Source organism: Lissotriton vulgaris, chromosome 6 (assembly GCF_964263255.1).
Source record: "Lissotriton vulgaris chromosome 6, aLisVul1.2, whole genome shotgun sequence".
NCBI classification, from domain to species: domain Eukaryota; kingdom Metazoa; phylum Chordata; class Amphibia; order Caudata; family Salamandridae; genus Lissotriton; species Lissotriton vulgaris.
Window position 1 is genome coordinate 1,329,189,199 of NC_141694.1, and position 19,940 is coordinate 1,329,209,138.

At 41.5% G+C, this 19,940-nt stretch overlaps 1 protein-coding gene across 2 annotated transcripts in view; it reads left to right on the forward strand.

The window, feature by feature from the left end:
* Window positions 1-19,940, forward strand: part of TAB2 (TGF-beta activated kinase 1 (MAP3K7) binding protein 2) — a 269,185-nt gene that overhangs the window by 58,389 nt on the left and 190,856 nt on the right. Inside the window, exon 2 of one of the 2 annotated variants that reach the window (XM_086927464.1) lies at window positions 2,463-2,543. The exons of the other annotated variant lie outside the window; for it this stretch is intronic. The gene's annotated coding sequence lies outside the window, so the exon portion shown is untranslated. The remainder of the gene's footprint in view (window positions 1-2,462; window positions 2,544-19,940) is intronic. 2 annotated transcript variants of the gene reach the window in all.

Sequence of the window (19,940 nt, forward strand, 5' to 3'; positions counted from 1 at the left end):
GCATCCTACCGCTTTTACCGCTCTCCGCCTTTTATAGTTCTGCGAGCGACACGGGAAAGCCTGGCACAGCGTATTAGCACCCCAGTCTTCTGGTGCAGACTGCCATTAGCCGATGTCTCTCCGCAGCCGCGCACTGTTCAGCAGTTCGATCTCCAGTACGCTTTCCGCCGCGCCGCACCTCAGCAGATAGCCCCTCGAATCAGGAGTACAGTCCCAGCGAGGAAACGCCGATTTTCTTAGAGCTGCGGAAGGATAATTACAGGATATCTGAAAGTGGCGGGAAGAGCTGCCCTACAGTGCGGCCATTTTGCCGAGCCTCAAGCCACGCCCGCAGGCAAATAGTTAAACTGGCACAATTGCCCTTGGCGTCGACTGGGTTGTGACCTGAGACGGTTTAAAGGGTAATTTTTGGGACGAAATGTGATTCTGAGAAAGGGAGAGATGAAGAAATCAAGAAAGCAGGGCCAAAACATCCCTGATTTTTATTGATGGTTAGGATTCAATACAAGAGATTGATTTGTAATTGCTTGAGAAAGAAGGCACCATTTTATTTATTTCTCGCTTGTGTAAAGTAGCCTACTCAAAACCAGGAGACACTACACTGCAACAGTCTGCGTCTGCATAGGAAGCATCCTGCTGTAGTAATGAATACACTGACCTAATAATGGTAATTGTTAATGTATAGTGTCATGCCGGAATAATATTGGTGGTTCTTGACATTTTTAGAGCATTGCTAATACGGCTTCCTGTGGCTTAAGCCTTAAGATAGAAAAAATGATAGTGAAAAGATGCGCCTCGAGCTCCAGAAAGTTGCCCAGTGGTTTTGCAGTTGGTTCACGTGAATGCATTTCTGTCTCTCTTCTCCAGTGATTTGCTCTATCTTTATGAGGCTGGATTGCCAATTGGGGCTTCGCTGTTTTCTCTCTTTCAAAGTCCATTTGTGAAAATCTGTGTTTAAATTTGCAATTAAAACAAAATGCAACTTCGGGATTTTGGAGCTCCACAAGGCTATCTGTCTTCCACCTTTTTGCTTTTAAAATGTGTACAGTTAAATAATTGTAACGCCATTAAATGGCTGATTATGAGATGCACTTCACTGGGGAAATCAGAATTGCATGTGATTTTACTGTTTTCAGCTGGTAAAATGGCTCCAGTATCGTGCACCTGCATCTTGAACCCATTTGAATGATGGCATACCAAGTGAGGCTACTTTTTCTTACCGAAAAGCCACACAAAGTTTACAATTCCATGGGATTTTTCCACATACATTTACTGCCTCCCTTTAGCAGGTGGTAAATGAGTGGTTGTGGGTGGGTTGTGAGTATGGGAGGGAAATTGAAGCTTTTTTTTCTAGTAAGTGGAGCTTTCTATGCTCCCTCTGATAGAAGAAAAAACAGACTGTCTTGCTCACCCTACACCCTTAACTGGGAAAATATTTAGGTTCTCCCACACCTGGTAAAACCGGCTCCTAATTGGGATGAGATACATGAATGTATAAAAAATGTTTTCATTTCTCGCTGCGCAATATCCACTCCATTGTTTGTCACCCTTTTTTAGAATGCGGTTTGTTGTCAGTTAATTCTAGATGGGTCTGGTTTACAAAACCTGGATTGGAGAATTTGAAAATCGACTCTTGTAGATTGTTTCCTAGTTGAAATAGTCCTTCAACTTTTTCTGGTATTCACAGAGGATCCCAGGAGTTCCGCCCCCAGAAATTAGCTAGAGTTGTGGATTTGAGGGATCATCCCACATTTGAACAGTTCCACTAAATGGAATCCTTCGCACACCTTCTTTAAATATATTGATACTGCTCCCATTCCTTTTATTCCCCTTAAGTGACTTACACCTTATAATGGCAGAAATGTGTGCGTTTCTGGGTTTGAAATCTCCCAGAAAAATGTTTGTGAATACCCTCAAGCCTCCCATTTTGTGAGTATTATATGCATTTGTAGATCCACAACCGTTTTCTCTCCCTATAATGCTTAATTTGCATAATAGGAAACTTGGCCATGGTGGTAAATGATCTGCTGCCATTTGTGCAAGGTATATGTACTAAATCGCATCACTGTTGATTTGATGAACTGGGATTCGAAGTGTACTACCACATATTGCTTTTTCTGAATACAAGTAGCACTCTGGTCCTCTAGAGCGTTTTTGACTCTACTCGATATATCACAATACATCACAAGACATTTTGAGTAATTATTTACCCTTTTACACAGATTAGTAAATAGTGAGAGGTGCACTGTGTTCAATACAATTGAAGTACTTTTGTAAATTCTCAGTAAGATAGCGAGCGTCATCTTCCAGACATATGAATATTTGGGCATCATGCCTAATTCAACAGCTCTTTAATTTGTACGTACAACTTTCCAAATGCAATTTCTCAAAAATAATAGGTACATTTAGGTGAAGACAATTTAAAAGTTTGCTAATCAGCTAACAGATTGTATCATTTATAGGTTGCTGACGAAAAAGCTCTATGAAAACCTTTGTGACAGACCACAGCGCCTTGCAGAAAGATATCAGAATTTCGTCTTAAGGTAAATCGCACTATGTTTTGCTGTCTCCCATGTTTGGAGTACACGTTCTGATATTGCACTTGATCTGCCATGCTTTTCAACTTTTCAGCAGCGACGAAAGTAAATAGGTAGACTTTATGAGAAGCCTTTGCAAACAACTTGCATCCAAGCGCCACACTATCCCATCACTTTGGAGTGAATTCTAATGGGGAAAACTCTGTGACCTCCCTCCCCCCCCCCCCCCCCCCTACGCTACCACTGTATATAATACCAATTGAAACACATAGGCACACAAGTAAAAAAAAAAAGAATTGCTCCATATTGAATTGGGTTGGCCTTCTATTAAATAGGTAATTCTTGTTCTAATCAACATAGTTGTCGTCAAGCTTACTTGGGCCTTTAGGACATATAGTTTTGATGCTGGGTTACATAAAGAAGATATGTCACACTCTCATTCATTTCTAACTCTCGCCAATCTGTCCTGTTTTCTATAAGGATATTGGTCTTGTTTGACAATTTATCTTCTTCCCACCCTCCTTCATTCTGAACGTAAGTAATTTCTCTAAGATTGTTCTGCCAGGCATGGCATCTTAAGCATTTTGTGTCTTGGGTATGCCACGCTGTTACATTGTTTTCCAGTATGGATTTGTTGTAACTGGCGGCCCTCAGCACCATTTCCGGGATTGTTGAATTACTACGCACTATTTGGCACTTTATTTGATTTTATTCTGAAAGCGTGACTCCGTCATTAGTTACTCAAATTATTTGATTTAGCAGCCCTGTCACATTGTTTGCGTGATAGTCAAAATGTTTAGTGATTACTACATTTAAAAATGTATATTTTATATTTAAACTTGAGCTACATCTGAGAAGATATGTGTATTATGTTATAGGCTCCAAATCGCCTCCAGCCAGGATGATACTTGAACGAAAAAGGGGTAGGTGGCCTTTTAAATCAGGCCTTTGTTTTGGCTCCGCTGGAAGTAAAAATATGAAAGTCCCCTCACATCCAAATTCAGCATACTTACTTATAAACAATGCTTGTGTATGGGGAGTATCAATATATTTTACATACATTATTACGCAATAGAAAATACTCTAATGACATTTATTGCTCAATAGTCAAGGAAAAGTATGCGATAAGATACATTTCATTTTAGTGATGCAGTTTGTTATTCGAAAAATGTATATATAATCAATTTTCCACGGAACACAGGCAAGTACAATTGTTCGTAACTATGCATTAAGAATTGTGGATGAGGGACTATATATAATATTTTCTTGAATGTAAATTTCCCATTATGTGTGTGTGTGTGTGTGTGTGTATATGTATATATATATATATATATATATATATATATAGTTGTTTTTTTTTTGATTTTTTTTTTTTTTGATTACTGCTCAATGAATGTCATTAGGTTATTTTATTTGTGTAGTAATTCCTGTAAAATGTATTGATACTCCTAAGCCAAAGGAGGAACTGGCTTAGTGGGTGGAGTGTGCAGGGCCTCATATTCTGTTATTCCCAAAAGAAAATGCTGGGTAGGATTGGAGGAATATTTGAATCAGGTGGAAATGGGATTTTTAATGTCTTGCAAGTGAGAAATATCTTAATCCTTTTTTGTTGTTCTATTCTGGCTAAACTTGGTTTAATAATTTCTAAGAAGTCAATCATTAACAGGATTTCATCGCTGACGCATCTTTTTGCACACTTTTCAAATAGCCTGCACAAATACTTGCTGTTAGAAATGTTCATACTGCATTGGATTGCGCTTATATTTTATGTGATATTAGAGTTGGTAATGGGGGAGGTCCCTTTAGTCGTGATTAGGTGTTGTGGTCCATGAGAGAGTGTTCTTTTTAGGTCTCCGCTACTTGCAGCTTTGTTTGTTGGCCAGCCCTGTTTTCATTATACGTTGTCTGGTCTGAGTCCACCACTTGCTTATGATTGGAGGGCTTTGTTGTCTCTCACTTTACTGCTCTTCACTTGAAGTCTTTTGTCCCTATTCTTGTGTTTGTCCCACCAAGGATAATTATGGTCGCACATTGTTCTGTTCGATTGATTTATATCCTTCCACTGCTGGCATTGGCTCCTATGTTTTGGGACAGATTTTTTTCCAAGCACTCTGTGGAAGTGCATGTGTTCTTACTCTTTTCTGCATGGTGCTTCCCCCTAACATTCCTTTCACTACTTTCCTCCACCTCGTGCATTGCTTTCCCTGCCCCACCTGGCTTTTATTTATTAATTTAAAAAAATAAAAAAAATCCTCCACTGTGGCCTCTCCAACCTGCTCTATCGATCCCATTCCCCCCACCATTGTAATTATTAGAGGGAGCGAAGGTGTCTGGCATCTACAATTTTCTGGCAAGCTGCTCCTTTTTCAAAATGCTCTTTTGCACACATTTGATTTTGTTATATGTATTACTCCAATCCATATTTCAAATGTAAATAACAAAACAAATGCCAACAGAATAATAGCCACGTCTTCATGACACATGCACACATATGTTTTCCAACGGCATGCATGCTTTGTGGCCATCTTGGAGTGGTGTGCCTAACAAAGGAACCCAAGATTTGGGAAAAATCTTCTACAAGCATAGTGTGTTGCTAAGATGGATTTATTCATAAAATATTGTGGGGGTTATCTGGCCCTGCTAGAGTAGCTGCAGCAGTTGTCCTACACTTATTCACCCCTGACACAATCAGAAGGCCCCTTCTACAAACAAGTCCGATCTCCCTTTCGACCCAGAACATGCAAGTTCTCCGTTTATGTCTTCATGTAGACTAAATCCTCACTTGTCATGCACACCCCCTCCCCCACTGTAGTGTTCTAAAGTTGCAAATGCGCCAGTGTTTAAATTGCATATTGGCACTGTATTTTAATTTAGCCACTTGACAGCAGTACCCTCCCGTTCAGAACTTCCATATTTAGGATCATCATACCTTTTTGGATTTAATAGCTGGTAATCGTCAATTATTTTTTTTCACATCTGTGGCTCAACCCAAATCGTATGATGCCATTACCTTAAGATGTGGAGTCTGCCTACCTGCTAGTAGCCCTTGCTTGAACTTCAGTAACCGATATGTGGCAGTCCCATTGCTCCAAGTGGAACCAGCAAGGAATGTGGGGTTGTGAAGTATGTGGTCAGCATTCATAGAATGTATCACAGTAAATAAATGTTTCAAGCAGGCTTGAGTAGATTGTTACTTTCTGGCCTAAAGTATTGTTTGGTTACTACCCTTGCTTGACTGTTTAGTTAGGAGCAAACGTAAGAGGTTATTACTAACTTCAGAAGCTATGAATCAACGTGCAATTAGCACGTATAAGCTTTTACTATGAGCACTTCAAAGATTTTAGGTTGTGTGTCTTCCACCTTTCTAAATTGAATCTTTTGAACTGAAATGCAAACTTCCTGGTGCTAAAAAATCGGCATCAAATAGTTAGCATTTTTATGAATAACTAAATAGTTGTTATTTGGATATAAATATTTAAATGACAAATTTATGAATTTAAAGATTGAAAGGTAGTGAGGCTTTAATGCCTTTTAATAATTTTTCCATGGAAAATCTTGGTACTGAATTTCATAAAACGATTTGCCTCTGTCGAGGCTATATTTTTCACCTAGTTACACTTGTTTTTTGTATTGCACTCAGTGAAGGTTAGGAGTCATTAGAGGTTATTTTTTAGTTTTGACCTGGAGAACACTTTTTTTAGTTGTTTCGCCAGCCTCATGTTATCAAAGAAATCCTAAGAAAAATGTATACATATGTTTTTGCATACAGTGGCTTTCAGTCGCCTTTCTTCACCCATTGGTCTGTTCAAGTGTCCTTCACTTATTGTTCCTGTCCACCACATTGAACAGCATGTGGAAGAACCTACTTCATTCATTGGTTGTCTTGCACTGAGAGTGACTGCATTTTGTCTGATCACATGTGCCCAGCGACCTAAAAATTAGTGCATCAGATTGGCAGGGTACTCTTTGGTGAAGCATAGCCGAGAGGTAGCTGACAGCATGGACTAAAGGCAGTATGCAAAATGGCATCCAAATTGCCTTTTTGTTGAATGGCATATTAAATCCATTAAACAGTACGTTCTGCCCAATTCAGAATGGACACTGCGAGTCCTTTACTACAGTCCTTTACTTTCAAGCACTATTTTGTATTCTCTTGAGTTACTGCCTTCCATGTCTTTCTGGTCGTGATTAGAGCTAGAACTACCAGCCCACCCAAAAGGAGTATAACATTGATGTTAGGCTGATTCTGAAGAATGACATGATCAGTGCTTTGCGAGTTTCAACTTAGCTAGGTGCTGTAGACCCTTGCTTCCTCGGATATGATTGGTGTCTTCTTAGGTCTCGACTGGCGTTAGCAGCGCGCTTGCGCTGCACTCGCCATGCAAGGGCCTTTTGGAATCAATACGGATTCCAGATGTTCACGCGGACGGACAGGTGTGCACTCGGGGGACTAGATGCTTTACTCATGGCGGGAGACGGACGCACTTTATTTTTCACACTGGTGACAGCTTGTCTTCTCTTCGCTCCTCCCCTCCTTCTTTCTCAGGTCGCGCTGGCAGACGTCGTTCAAGACCCCATGTGCACAAATAGGGAAGACTGCTGCCTTGTCTTTTTTTTACACTTATTTGTTAGCTGGCGGTGTCCTTGCTGCGTGGGTGCTGAGAGCCACCAGTCACGGGGAGATTTTCAGATAGGCAAGGGGGCAGGCCATTATGGCTTCCTAGCTATGCCAGCTAGTTTTGAACACACTGTTGGCAAGGAAGGGCAGCTGGTAGAGTTCTATCAGGACTTACTGCCTAAAAGACTACAGGGTTGAAAAATAAAAAGTTAAGGGGTTTGAAAAAGTACTATGCTGAATTTGTGATTCTCTGCAGGAAACGCGAGCAGTCAACGAATGCTCCTTTCTTGCTGATTTCTATTACACTGCAAACAGAAACTTGCAGGCTTTGAAAAGTCAGATGGATTATTTTCAAACTTTCTCAGCATTGCATAGATGACGGACTTGGCTGCATTGGGGCCTCTGAATGGGGAAAGTGTGGGGGCTTAGACAGAATGCAGCATGCCAAAGATGGCATTAACCACCAAAAAGAGATGATTTTATTTTCAGTGAAAGGTACCAATTTTTTAATTTTCGTCCCTGAAAGTTTGTTCCCACTCGTAAAACAAATACGCTGTTTCGATAAGCAGATTTTAAACCTGTACACGTGCAGGCTTCATGCAATTAAATGCGCACTCCTTTTATTCTGCCTCATTTGAATTTTCCCCCCCCCCTCGACGTCAATTGTTGTCTCATTCTGTGTTACCCCTGCGAGGCTGAAGCGAGGTCCACTTTCAGACTGACCCCCATCTTGCAGAACAGTCAGCTAGATATTTCTCATTTGGGAATATCACATACGTACGTTTCCATTTATTAGAAATGCAAAAGTGATCAAACTTTTTTTGCTTGTACAGGTGAACTATATGAAATGACCCATTCATGGTTATTCTTCGTACTTTATTAATATCAGTTTTAATCCCTTCTGCATGGTTGAAGGATGCTGTTTGTATTTAAAATAATGAATGACTATCTCCAACCTGTACTTAATATAGTAAAACGAGCCATGTGTTTTTGATCTGAAGTCTAAGCGCACCTCTCCCAGTACATCAGGCGGTTCAGTAGGGAACTTTATTGACAAAACAATCAACCACCACCTGAAAGACATCACTGACTGGGTGGGAGTCAGGTGATTGGGCAGCGATGGCTTGTTTGCCTGCAGACTACTAAGATGCGCGTTGCCTTTCTTAGTCAGTGTTTTTGTAATCTGTGATCAGTCTAGGATAAATACCGTTTTCTGTTGGACAACGAGATTATGAGGCAAAGGATGATGTTTGTCTCAAAATATGCAACATTTACCAAAGCCACAAACAAACCTTTAATGTAGAGTTAAAAATAACCTTCTCTGAAATATTTGTGCACTGCTGATCTGCAAAAATAGCCACACGGCTATTTAAATTTTATTAAATATGCTTAGTTAATGAAAACCACTGCATATAAAAAGAGCACAATAAAAGCTAGTCTTAAAAATACAATTAAAAGACATCTTAAGAACTCTTCAAGAGATCTTATATTCATTCCGGTGCTAACAACAATTTTACACACAGGACATAACATTCATTTAAAAGGGCATCTTAGAAACTCATCAAGAAATATTGTCTTTAGTGCCAGAAGCAGTGTACACAAGGTCATAAAATTCACGTAACTTGTTTTGTTACCCCTGTTGAAACATGCTATAACTGCTTGACGGAAAGTTCACACTCCCAGTGAAGTGAAAGAATACTGTAGAAATTGTTGTTTCCCTGACAGGAATACTGGGTGAATGCAAATAATGCGCGTAAACGTTTTGAGAGCTTAATTACAGTCTCTGCAGGAGACATTATTTCCTTTTTCAAGATATTTTGGAGAAAGTATCAAAGGTGGAAAATCTCCCAAATAAAAGCACATTATTTTCATTTTTTCATAGAGTGATTAAGTAGAACTTAGGTTTTCCTGCCACTCAAATGTTTTATGGTATTGGGTGGTAATCTATGGGTGAGCACGCTTTGAGAAGATGTGTTATCCTCCAAAAGCGAAAGCTCACGCATAACGTTTTTGACATGTTTCCTAAAGACTTGAAATTACGTTGGGGAGTTCCCACAGCTTGTTTATTTGTAGGGACTCTATGCAAGAACATAGATAGTCACTGTATGGGCCTATGTTTGTAGATAATTAAATCCAGATTCTTTGGTCTGAGTCTTCCTTGGCTTCTCTTAGCTTGCGACAGTTTGACAAAGTCACCTAGTCTTGCGTGCTTTTGCTTCACGAACCCTAACTCCAATCTGATTTGGCGCTGCATTCTGGGGCAGTCATAACCAGCATTGCAAATGCAATAGGTCTTGCCTTTGATTAAGTTAAAGCCATTTGCTTTGCTAATGGTATTGTATAGCAAAGCAAATGGCTTTAACGTAATGAAAGGCGAGACCTTTTGCATTTTTAATGCTTGTTATTTTTTCTTCCCAATTTTTCTTTCATTCTTAGTTCTTCTTTTTCCAGGATCTATTTATGTAACCTTCTTTTTTGTTTTTACATCTTCTGTTTGTTTTCCGCTTCTTAATATATTCTTTCTTCATTTGCAATCTTTCCTTTTCTATTTTATTTCCCTCTCATGATTACTGGCATGCTCATTCACTTGTGAGTTCCATGGGTGCAGGCAAAGCTCCCCGCACTGATGGCATTTATGCACAACTGTGAAGCTGCGTTCAGTGACTTTGGTCCACCCTAGCCCTGGTCTGTTTAATGACTTACTGGAAATGCAGTTTAGGGTTTCAATTAACAGTCTCGTGCTTCACACTTGTTGATGACACTCGTAAATATAAAGCTAACTTGCTGATGACACTCGTAAAATACAAAGCCATCTTTTCATCTCGTAAGAGGAGATCTTTGCTGTCCATGTACCGTCTGTAGGCTGTGCAGATTGTGGGGTAGATATTACCATGGTGTAACTACAGGCGATGCAAAATAAAGCCTTGACTGCAGTTCAGATAACAAGCATTTGCAATGCAATAGGTCGCGCATTTGCACGAGTTTGAGCTATTCCCATTGTAAATGATAATGCATTTTATTTATGTTTTGGCTTTTAAAACATAAATAAAAGGCATTGCCATTTACAATACCAATAGCTTACACTCTTGGAAATGTGGCCCCTATTGCATTGCAATACATTGCCTTTTTGACCGCTTGTTAGATTGTTAATATTAGAGGAAGAGACTGGCCTGTGACGTCTCCAAAGTAGTGATAAATAGTGCGGTGAAGAAGTGTGAAGTGAGAGTTGTATATGATCCGAGCTATAAACACTAACAAAGCACTCCAACACCTTTCGCTGCCATTTCGATAACCCGGGAGATGATCTATAGGTGGTGGTCAAAGTCATCTGTTGTTACTAGGAAATTGTCAATACATGGTATAGAGTGGTGAGGCCATTAAAGGATGAGGAAATTAGATCGGGGTCACCCTGCTTGCTCTCCATAGGATAACCATGAAATGTTGTGGAGGATGGCTGTCACAAACCGGAGCACCTTTTCCTGGGGATCGAAGCAGCAACGAAATTGGAAGGGGCGCTAAGAAGAAGGTATTGCTATAATTAAGACTGCTGATCTTGTGTGCCCTAAGCGGCTCTTTACAGAATGAAGCCCAAGGTGTGAGGTGGATTGTTCAGATGCAGAGGAGGTTGTAGCAGCCAGCAGCAGTCAAGGAGCAAAGTATGAGACCGACTAAAGGTCCTGAGCCCGAAGCATGTCTGACCACACCAACATTTATATTTTTACTGCCAGAGTCACTCATTTTCAACATATTGCCCTGCAGGCACCAGATAAGGTAGCAGTTCTTGATGTGCTCCACAGAGGCCATAGCCTTTTACCTGATGGAGGCAATCAAAGGGCCTCCTTTCTCTGGTGTATGTCCTTGCCCAGCTGACAGCATGTAGGCTGCCCCGCAGTTCACAAGGTTTGGAGTACAGCATAGACTGCTGTTTCCTGGCGTGGGGGGTGTGAGGGTGAGGAGAGCATGAGGAGACAAGCGAGAGACAGTATTGTGCTATCCAGTGTAAAGTTAGAAAAAAATGTTTGCAACCTTTATCAGCAATCTTCACTACTTTTTGGGGTCTACGTTTTGCTCATGCCGGAAACGTATCTTTTTAACATACTGTCTCTCAAATGAACAACTGTTATCAAATCCAGTTAATCTATAGCACTATCAGTTTTGGCTATTAATAGCAATACCGTGGCATAGGGCGAGAAGGCAGTATAGCTTAAAACTAGACTAAGTGACCAGAGCCTGGAGCAACCGTATGGCGGGTTCACTGCGGAACAACATTCTGTAGCGGCGGCGACTGCTGTGACTGACTTGTACTCGCGACCCCTCGCAGGCAGGCCATGAGGAAGATGTGACGCACCCCAGGCATGTGCTTGTGGCTTCGACCCTGATGATGTCATTACACAGCATTCGGCTTTGTCGATGTATGTTTTTTAAGTGCGCTATCTAGCTCCCCTTTAAAAAAAACATTGCCCGCACCCAGACTCCCCTCCGTGTTGGGGAAAAGATGCAGAGAGTGACCTGCAGTGCTGGCATCCGCAGCCCAGGAAGCACGACCCGCGCCATCAAGAAGCCGTGGCAGATTTGCTGAGGACAGGAGGGGTTTGCTTGGGTATATTTGTCGGGTGAAGCCTCCTTCCACCAGTTCGTGAAGCAGCCCCAGAACAGGAAACCAAACAATTACAAGTTGTTCAGCATTATATCATTTAAAAAAAAAATGGCATATGTAGCATCTCAAAACATCGCAGAGAATTGAAGCGGAGGTGGCTCAACATATAACGCTGCCGACTTTGGAGATGGAGAACAGGGTCTGAGCCTGGGGTGGGATGTATCACGTAATCACATATAAATAAACTGAGATCTCGGAGGGGAGTGGGGAGAGACAAATGAACCAAAGGGGGTGTTCCAAAGAGAGAAGCCCGTCGGAAAAACACATAACCAAAAACTTAACCAGTTACAGAATAACATAACGGCCATTATGAGTATTTACGCTACCACAATGTTAAACAACCATACACAAATGGTAAACCAAAAGTGCTTACCCAGTAATTAAAAGACAGTGTAACACTGCAAGTAAAAGATCTAGTCCGGGTGGGCGGGGCCAAAAGGAGACAGGGCGGTAACAAGGAGGGACTAACAAACCTCATTTACAATGGAAAACTAGCGTTTAACATGAACGATGACGCAAGCCAATGGTAAGAAGGGGTGGGCTTCCACTCCATTTCTGAAATATCCCGATTACAAGAAGCCTTGCAGAGCGAGCAGCGCACTGCAACGCAGGTCTCAGAGACCTAAAAATGTGTTGTGTCCTTGTGTGGAATGGTGAGAAGCGCTGGATTCTGGTCAGGCTCACTTAGTCCGCCAGTCTGTTTAGCCGGATCAGGAATGGATTCAGAAGCCACAAAGACCTAGTCATTGTGATTTAGGCGCTCAGGAGGCACACTTTGCTTCCATTCAAAGTTAGCCAGAATTATTTGTACTTAACGCCTCACTCCTACATATTTTGGAGACAGTTCACTTGTTTTTATGCATGCTAGGTAACTTGTTTCCATATACTAAAGGTCCTGGCAGAGGAGCCGTTACAGAGGATCACGCAATGCAATCACGTCGAAGTCAAGATTAGAATCCGGGTATCATAATTCCAAAGCCCACCACCAAATACTAGTGCACATGGCCTGCTACAGTACTCTTGCTCTCTGCACTACAATATTGTTAATTATTCCAAGCTCGTCTGCCATGTTTAGGCCACATGACTCTCTTTTTTAGGTCTTGCCTGAGCCAGCGCACGTGCTATGCGAGGCTTATTGTAAGGACATCCAACTCCCAGAGCTTTTCCTCATGTTTTTTTTTTACTTCTACGCGTTTGATTGGCCATTGCATAATGCTTCCACAAAAGAAAGTACGAAAATGGCCAAAAGCTCGAGTATGTCATGCCTTATCTTTAAATGTCCCCTCCCATAGTCTGTGTCTCGGGAGCGAGCAGCTGCGCCATCTGTTTCCAATTATCGCGCCTGCGCTTGTTTACATTTGCATGTCTGTGTCGTGTTAATTGGATATAGATGGCTTTCAATTTTGAGGCATCTCGGCTCTTTTTTTCTTTTAACTTTGATGCCTATTCCCCCCCCCCCCTCCCACCCGCTCCTCAGCAAAGTACTTGTTAATTGTCCGCAATTGCACCATATCCGAGTGCCAGAGGGACTGCTTTTAAGGTCCAAACTAAAGGGGGTAAGCTTGGGGTGGTGACGCCAGTCTTTCTGTGTACATTTAAAAGAAGAAGGAACTTGAATAAGATTATGGAATCCGCTATGCAAGATCAGAGTACTTTTGTGTGAATGAATAACGTTGCAAGATATATGACGTATAGATAGCTGTGCGTGCGCTGGAGGTGTAGATAAGTGGCTGCTGCTTGGTGTCCTGAGGAATAAAGTAATGAACCCAGAGTTGGGTTCTTCGGTGAGTGAGACATTTGTGCTTCAGGTTAGTTCAGGGGTTGCTATGAGTTCTGGAGAAGGTTGTTGCTTTTCGGTTCATTTGGTCTTGCAAGGTTATTTAGGGTCCAGGTGTGTTCTATTATAACTGCTATACTGGCGCAGTCTTCTAAGATTGCACTTGCTGGTAAATCCGTCAGCTCCAAGAATCCCTATATTAAAGGGTGCATGTTTACCTTTATCTGGGTAGAATTGTGAATATCTTTGAGGCCCTATACAATTTGGTGTTTCTAGTGTAGCTTAGCAGGGAGTGTATTTGTGTTCTTCATGTGTGATGGCATTGAACTGCGGGCAGAGTTACGATACAATATGAATAATGGTCCTGGATAGAATGCTTGGACCCTAGATTAGAGTATGAGTATGTGTAAGCTCCAGATGTGTGGAAGAGTCAACTTCAGATATGTGCCATCTAACCATTCTACCCCCCTTCCATTTTGTTTAAACCTACGTCTCTTTGATTTAAAGTCGCTCATTGGCAATCTAAACAGTATGCAAGCCAACTGCTTACACCAAGGGAATGATGCGTGCTTGAAGTCTAGATGATTTAAGTGGGTACACTTTAAGAAAACGTATGCGAGGTTGGGTGCGGAAATCTAATATGTGCACACTAACATCTGGAGTAGTTTGGGACAGTTGTTCATGGAGACACAAGAAAGATTAGCTACCTTGGCCAGTGTTAATTGGCAGCCTTAAGAAAAAAAAATATATTGCCTAAAATGAACTTAGACTACCGCACTAAAACACGCTAGACACGTAGTCTTAAAACATGACAATACAAAGTCCATTCTATCTGCAGGTCTAAAAGTGAATCCTCTCTTTAAATGTCTTTTTAGCAGGCCCGGTTGGGGAAAAAGCACTGCAGTGTTACAAGTAACTAGTATTATTCTTGCATCCTGCTAACAATTGTGAAGTCTGTGATTGTTTCTTTGCAGTGTGAAGCTTGGTAATGAAAAAGAGTGGTTTTGCTTAGTTTACCGGAATTCGACTCGGGTGCACAATGATGTCCCATGAGGAGTATTCCAGTTTGTGGCCCTTTTCAGACTGAACCCCTGACGGCAGTGTAGTGTCCGAAACTGCACAGCTGGCAGCAGAAATGACTTGGCTGAAAAGCAAAATCATTGATAGAGCAGCGATTAAGCTAATTTCAAACCCAATAGGTCTCGACTATGGTTTGTGGCCACGCTGCACTGCGCCCGCAATGCTGTGCAGCATAGCTAAAGTAAAATGTAAAACAATTTTGCGTGGCTGGCAGTCCTATTGTGAGGCACCCTGCATGGTCGTCGTATATTGCTGGGCAAAGCACCTTTCCGGGTTTTCGAACCTTATCTTTCGCATCCTCCTGCGCACTCCAATGATTGCCAAAAAATAATGTATTCATCGCTGAGGGGTACGAAATCTACCTATGGTGTTCAGCGTTCGTTTTCAGAAAACGCGCTGAAGTGTAAAATTAGGCGGAATGAGTGCTGTCACAAACACATGAGTAAGATGAATCATTGTAGTACTGACATACAGTATCTACTTTACGTTGCCCTCAAATGTTTGGTCTCTTGATTGTTGTCTGAGCTTCACCCTTTAAAGTCGATTTTTCAATATACAAAGAAAAGCACGATTTTTGCAATAAGAGCTACTTTCTTTTTAAAAATTGTAGGTGCTATTAACAGTGCAGTTTGTTTCATGCCTCATAAGATCAAAGATAGATGATATATATATATATATATATATATATATATCATCTATCCTACTGGCGATAGCCAGTAGGTATATATAGTTAGGATTTTTTTCCTATGGGACTTTTGAAAATTCTATGTCTAATAACTTTGGCGTTTGTGGACGGAATCGGCTGAAATTTTCAGGAAAATGGCACATTTTGTTTCTGAGCAGCCCTTGAAAATTTGGGGGGTTTTCGTCAAGGGGGGGCCGAGAAAAAAGGGGGGTCCCAAAACGCGTTTTCCCATGTTAATTTCCATAGGGCGTTTGGCCTCACTTTTAGCTCGAACGGCTGAATGGATTTGCACGAAACTTGGCAAAATTGTAGGGACTGTTAGCCCGATGTGCCTTTGCTGGGTCTCAATATATGTGCTCCAGTGGATTTTGAGAAATTAACGTTTTAAAAAATTTATATATCTGTGACAGCGTCCTGGATAGCGCACCAGTTCGCGTACTTTTCGCGTAACGGAGCTTTGCGAAGCAAAGCTGATTGGCTCTCCGGTGTCTGTCAACATTCTAAACAGTCCGTAGCGGCCGCCATTTTGTCTCTCGGTAGGATCGAGAGACAAGAGGAGGCCAAAACGAAGGGGGAAATGAAGGAAAGGGGGCAAGGTAGACCCCTCCTGACCCCCTAGGATTGATGAGGGGGATATTAAAGTGCCCCGCGGGGCAAAAAAAAAACAAATTGCGATTTTTTTCCCCCGTAGAGGCGCGTCCCGGTACGCGAACCGGGCAGCTAACTGGGCAGCTAACCGGCAGCGTAACGGGAGTCTGAGGAGAAGCTGATTGGCTGTCCACTTTGTAAACAGTCCGGAGCGGCCGCCATCTTGTCTCTCGGTAGGATCAAGAGACAAGAGGTGGTGAAAAACGAAGGGGGAAATGAAGGAAAGGGGGCAAGGTAGACCCCTCCTGACCCCCTAGGATTGATGAGGGGGATATTAAAGTGCAAAAGGAAAAAAGAAAAAATAAATGAGATTTTTCGAGGTAGAGGCGCTTCCCGGTACGCCAACCGGGCAGCTAAACGGTAGCGTAACGGGAGTCCGACATCTTGTGTTTTGGAGCGTCCGGTTTGCGTACCGGGTAGCGTTCCGGTAAGCAGAACAAGAAGAAAACCAAAAGAAACAGTAAAAAAGTAAAATAAAATTTAAAGGAATAGATTTCCACCAAACTTGGCAAAATTGTAGGGACTGTTTGTTTGATGTGCCTTTGCAAGGCCTCAAGATATGTGCACGTGTGGATTTTGTCTAATTAAGGTTAAAAACAATATATATATATCTGTAAGCGTGCTCTGGCGCGCTTACGTTACGGGTTTTGTTTGCGCTGCAGAGACGATACGTCACGTTTATGTGACGCGTCATGAGGCGTCTCACGTGGCTACGTCACGTAATAAAGAATATATGTTACAGCTATAGATATTAGATTTTAAAAAACCAATGAAATTCACTGAAAAAAACATAGGTTATAGACCATATATAGTTAGGAATTTGCATTTACAAAACCTTGAAAATTCACTGAAAAAACCATTGGTTATAGACAATATATAGTTAGGGATTAGCATTTACAAAACCTTATTTTACTCGCATAAAACCATTGAAATTCGCATATATAGTTAGTTGCGCTAACTATATATCGCGCACCCGCAATCCACTGCTGATGATGTCACATATTACATCATTCATGACATGGTCAGTGACATCACTGATGACATCACTGATGACATCTCAAATGACATCACTGATGACATCACCCAGTGACTTTATGTTTCTGTAAAGTTAAAATATGTCTTACATATTGAAGAATGAGTGGATGTATAAGTGTCTGGATGAAGGATTTAGTAGGCGCATTACTGACTGTATGAGTGAGTGATTTAACGTGTCTCACTGAGTGCATGGGTTAGTGACTAAACTGTCTTAATTTGTGTATCATTATGTCTGTTGTTCTGTAAACTGCTGCATGTGTTGATCAGTAACTATATGAGTAACTATATGGGTTATTGATTGGTTGCCCAAGTATTTGTATGGGAGACTGAGTGTGTGTGTGGGTGGCTGGGAGGTGTGTGACTCTGTGCATAGATGTGTGAGTAGTTGATTCACTATATGTATGGGTTCAAAAGTGCATGTGGAAACAGCTGTATGGGCGGTTGACTGTGCATGAGTGTATTGGTGAGTGAATGGACATCTCAGTGCTACATGTCAAAGTAAGTACATATGTAAAAACACAGTACATGTGAGAGTTGACATATATAAATAACTGTGCATAAGAGCCAGTGAATGTGTGAGTGGCTGTATGGATCATTGTGAACATGTATCAGGGATTGTATAAGAGAGTAAATATGTGTTAGTATATGTTTGAATAAGTAAGGTGTGTATAACTGTATAGTTGAGAAAATGGAGGTGTGATTGATTCTTTGCATGGCTGACTAGGTGTGTGAGTAACTCCATGGATAAGTGACAGTCTGTGAGTGTCTGTTTACACTGATTGTATCTAAGGTTATATTTAAGTCTGAAGATGTTCATTGTATTATCACATAAATGATATCATCAGTGATGTGATCAGTAATGTCAAATGAGATGTCATCAGTGATGTCATCAGTGACATCATTTGAGATGTCATCAGTGATGTCATCAGTGATGTCATTTGAGATGTCATCAGTGATGTCATCAGTGATGTCACTGACCATGTCATGAATGATGTAATATGTGACATCATCAGCAGTGGATTGCGGGTGCGCGATATATAGTTAGCGCAACTAACTATATATGCGAATTTCAATGGTTTTATGCGAGTAAAATAAGGTTTTGTAACTGCTAATCCCTAACTATATATGGTCTATAACCTATGTTTTTTTCAGTGAATATATATAATTATCTTCTAGCCGAAAGGAAGAAGCAGGACCCCAGGGAGACAGTTGAAGGCTTTTATTCAGTATTTGTGACGGATGCATTTCTGGCTGTTGATATGCCGTCGTCAGCGCCTCCAGCCTTCACAAGTAATGCAGCACACCGTAGACTTGAACCCGCCCTTTTGTAGGCCTTGTTGTTTAAGGTCAGCTCCACCCCCTGGTGTTTCACGCAGCACACCTGTGTAGCAGTCCGTGTGAAGGGAAACTACACATCCCAGAATCCTCCATGTGCAGGACACCGGGAAAGTTGCTGCGGGGGGTTATGATGCAAGTATTCACACCATCCAGCTAAAAGGTGCGGGAAGCCACAATGTGTCCAACACGCCTTGTTATGTCAGCTGGAAAGTCCTGAACAAGGCCTCCTCTGCTCCCCTGTGACGCTTCAGCCTCAGGTGCCGGGGGTAGAATAACAGGGACTACTGCCCAGCGCGAGGTGGATACATACATATATTTTACTCCTTTATGTTATAGCTTCACCAAATTATCCAGCTGAAGGTTGTCACTACCGCTTCTGTGACAGAAGGTGATGCAAAGTATGGAACATATTCAACAAGGATTGGCTTAGCCAATAGGTCTCGCCTTTGGGACATTATAAGTGTTTAGTCATGCAACAGTTGATGTTCTTGTACCAAGGATATTGTGCTGGATAACTAAACACTTATAAGGTCCCAAAGGCGAGACCTATTGGCTATGCCAATGCTTGTTTTGTCTAGGTTTAAAAAACAAATTCTACAAAAAACCTTTTTAAAAATGACATGCAATAATGGGCTTTTTAATTGCCTAAGCATGTATGAGCAGACTCATGCCACATCTGCATATTTAAAAACTGTTCGATACCTTACTGTACAGTTTCACATTTACCTAGTAACAGGACCTTCAAAGCAATGTAGAAGTCTAAGCAAAAGTTACTTGAGAGAGCCTGTCGGAGGAGCAGGGATGTAAATTGCGCTACTTCAAATTTCTTGCACTCCAAAGCGTATGGTAAGTAACATCCCTGAGGGAGACTAACCAAACAATGATTTAATATATGTGTTCTGGTCATTGAACTAAGCATATGATAGATTCAGCCAAGATCAGGAGCTGACTCGTAGGTTTGGTCACAAGATAGTACTCTGAGCTCAACCGCAGTGATAACCATTAGGAGGCAGACCTCAAGGCTGCTGAGTTGATGATAATGAGGTATTGCATACACAAAGGTCCTGGGTAGATTCTGTTGCTTGGATAAACAACTGAATTGGCTCTGACAGGTGCTGCCCATTGTTAGCAGCACATTTGTTCTGTGCAGTCTGTTCCTACAATCTCTTGGAACCCCATCATAAAACCTGCATGCACGCCTTATTGTAGTATACTGGGGAACAGGGTATAGGAAGTAGAGTGAATGCTGTGTTGGGATAGGACTTATTATTCTGATTGTCCAGGTCAATGGAGTTGCTAGAAAAGTAAAAGGCCTCCACTTGAACCATAATTCTACTCGCACTGAGTACATGAGGTAAGCAAACCTTACTCTCTTTAGGAGAATTATGTTCTCCCTTTAGTCATCCATCGGTCAATATATACATCCATGCTTTCACGCATCACCAATCAGTATGTTCACATATCATCCATACTTTCAACCATTCATCCTTTTTTCCCCATTCTTTTAATTCCTTAACCTTCCACTCATTCATCCTGTAACTGCTTCTTCTTCTCTTTCTATCCAG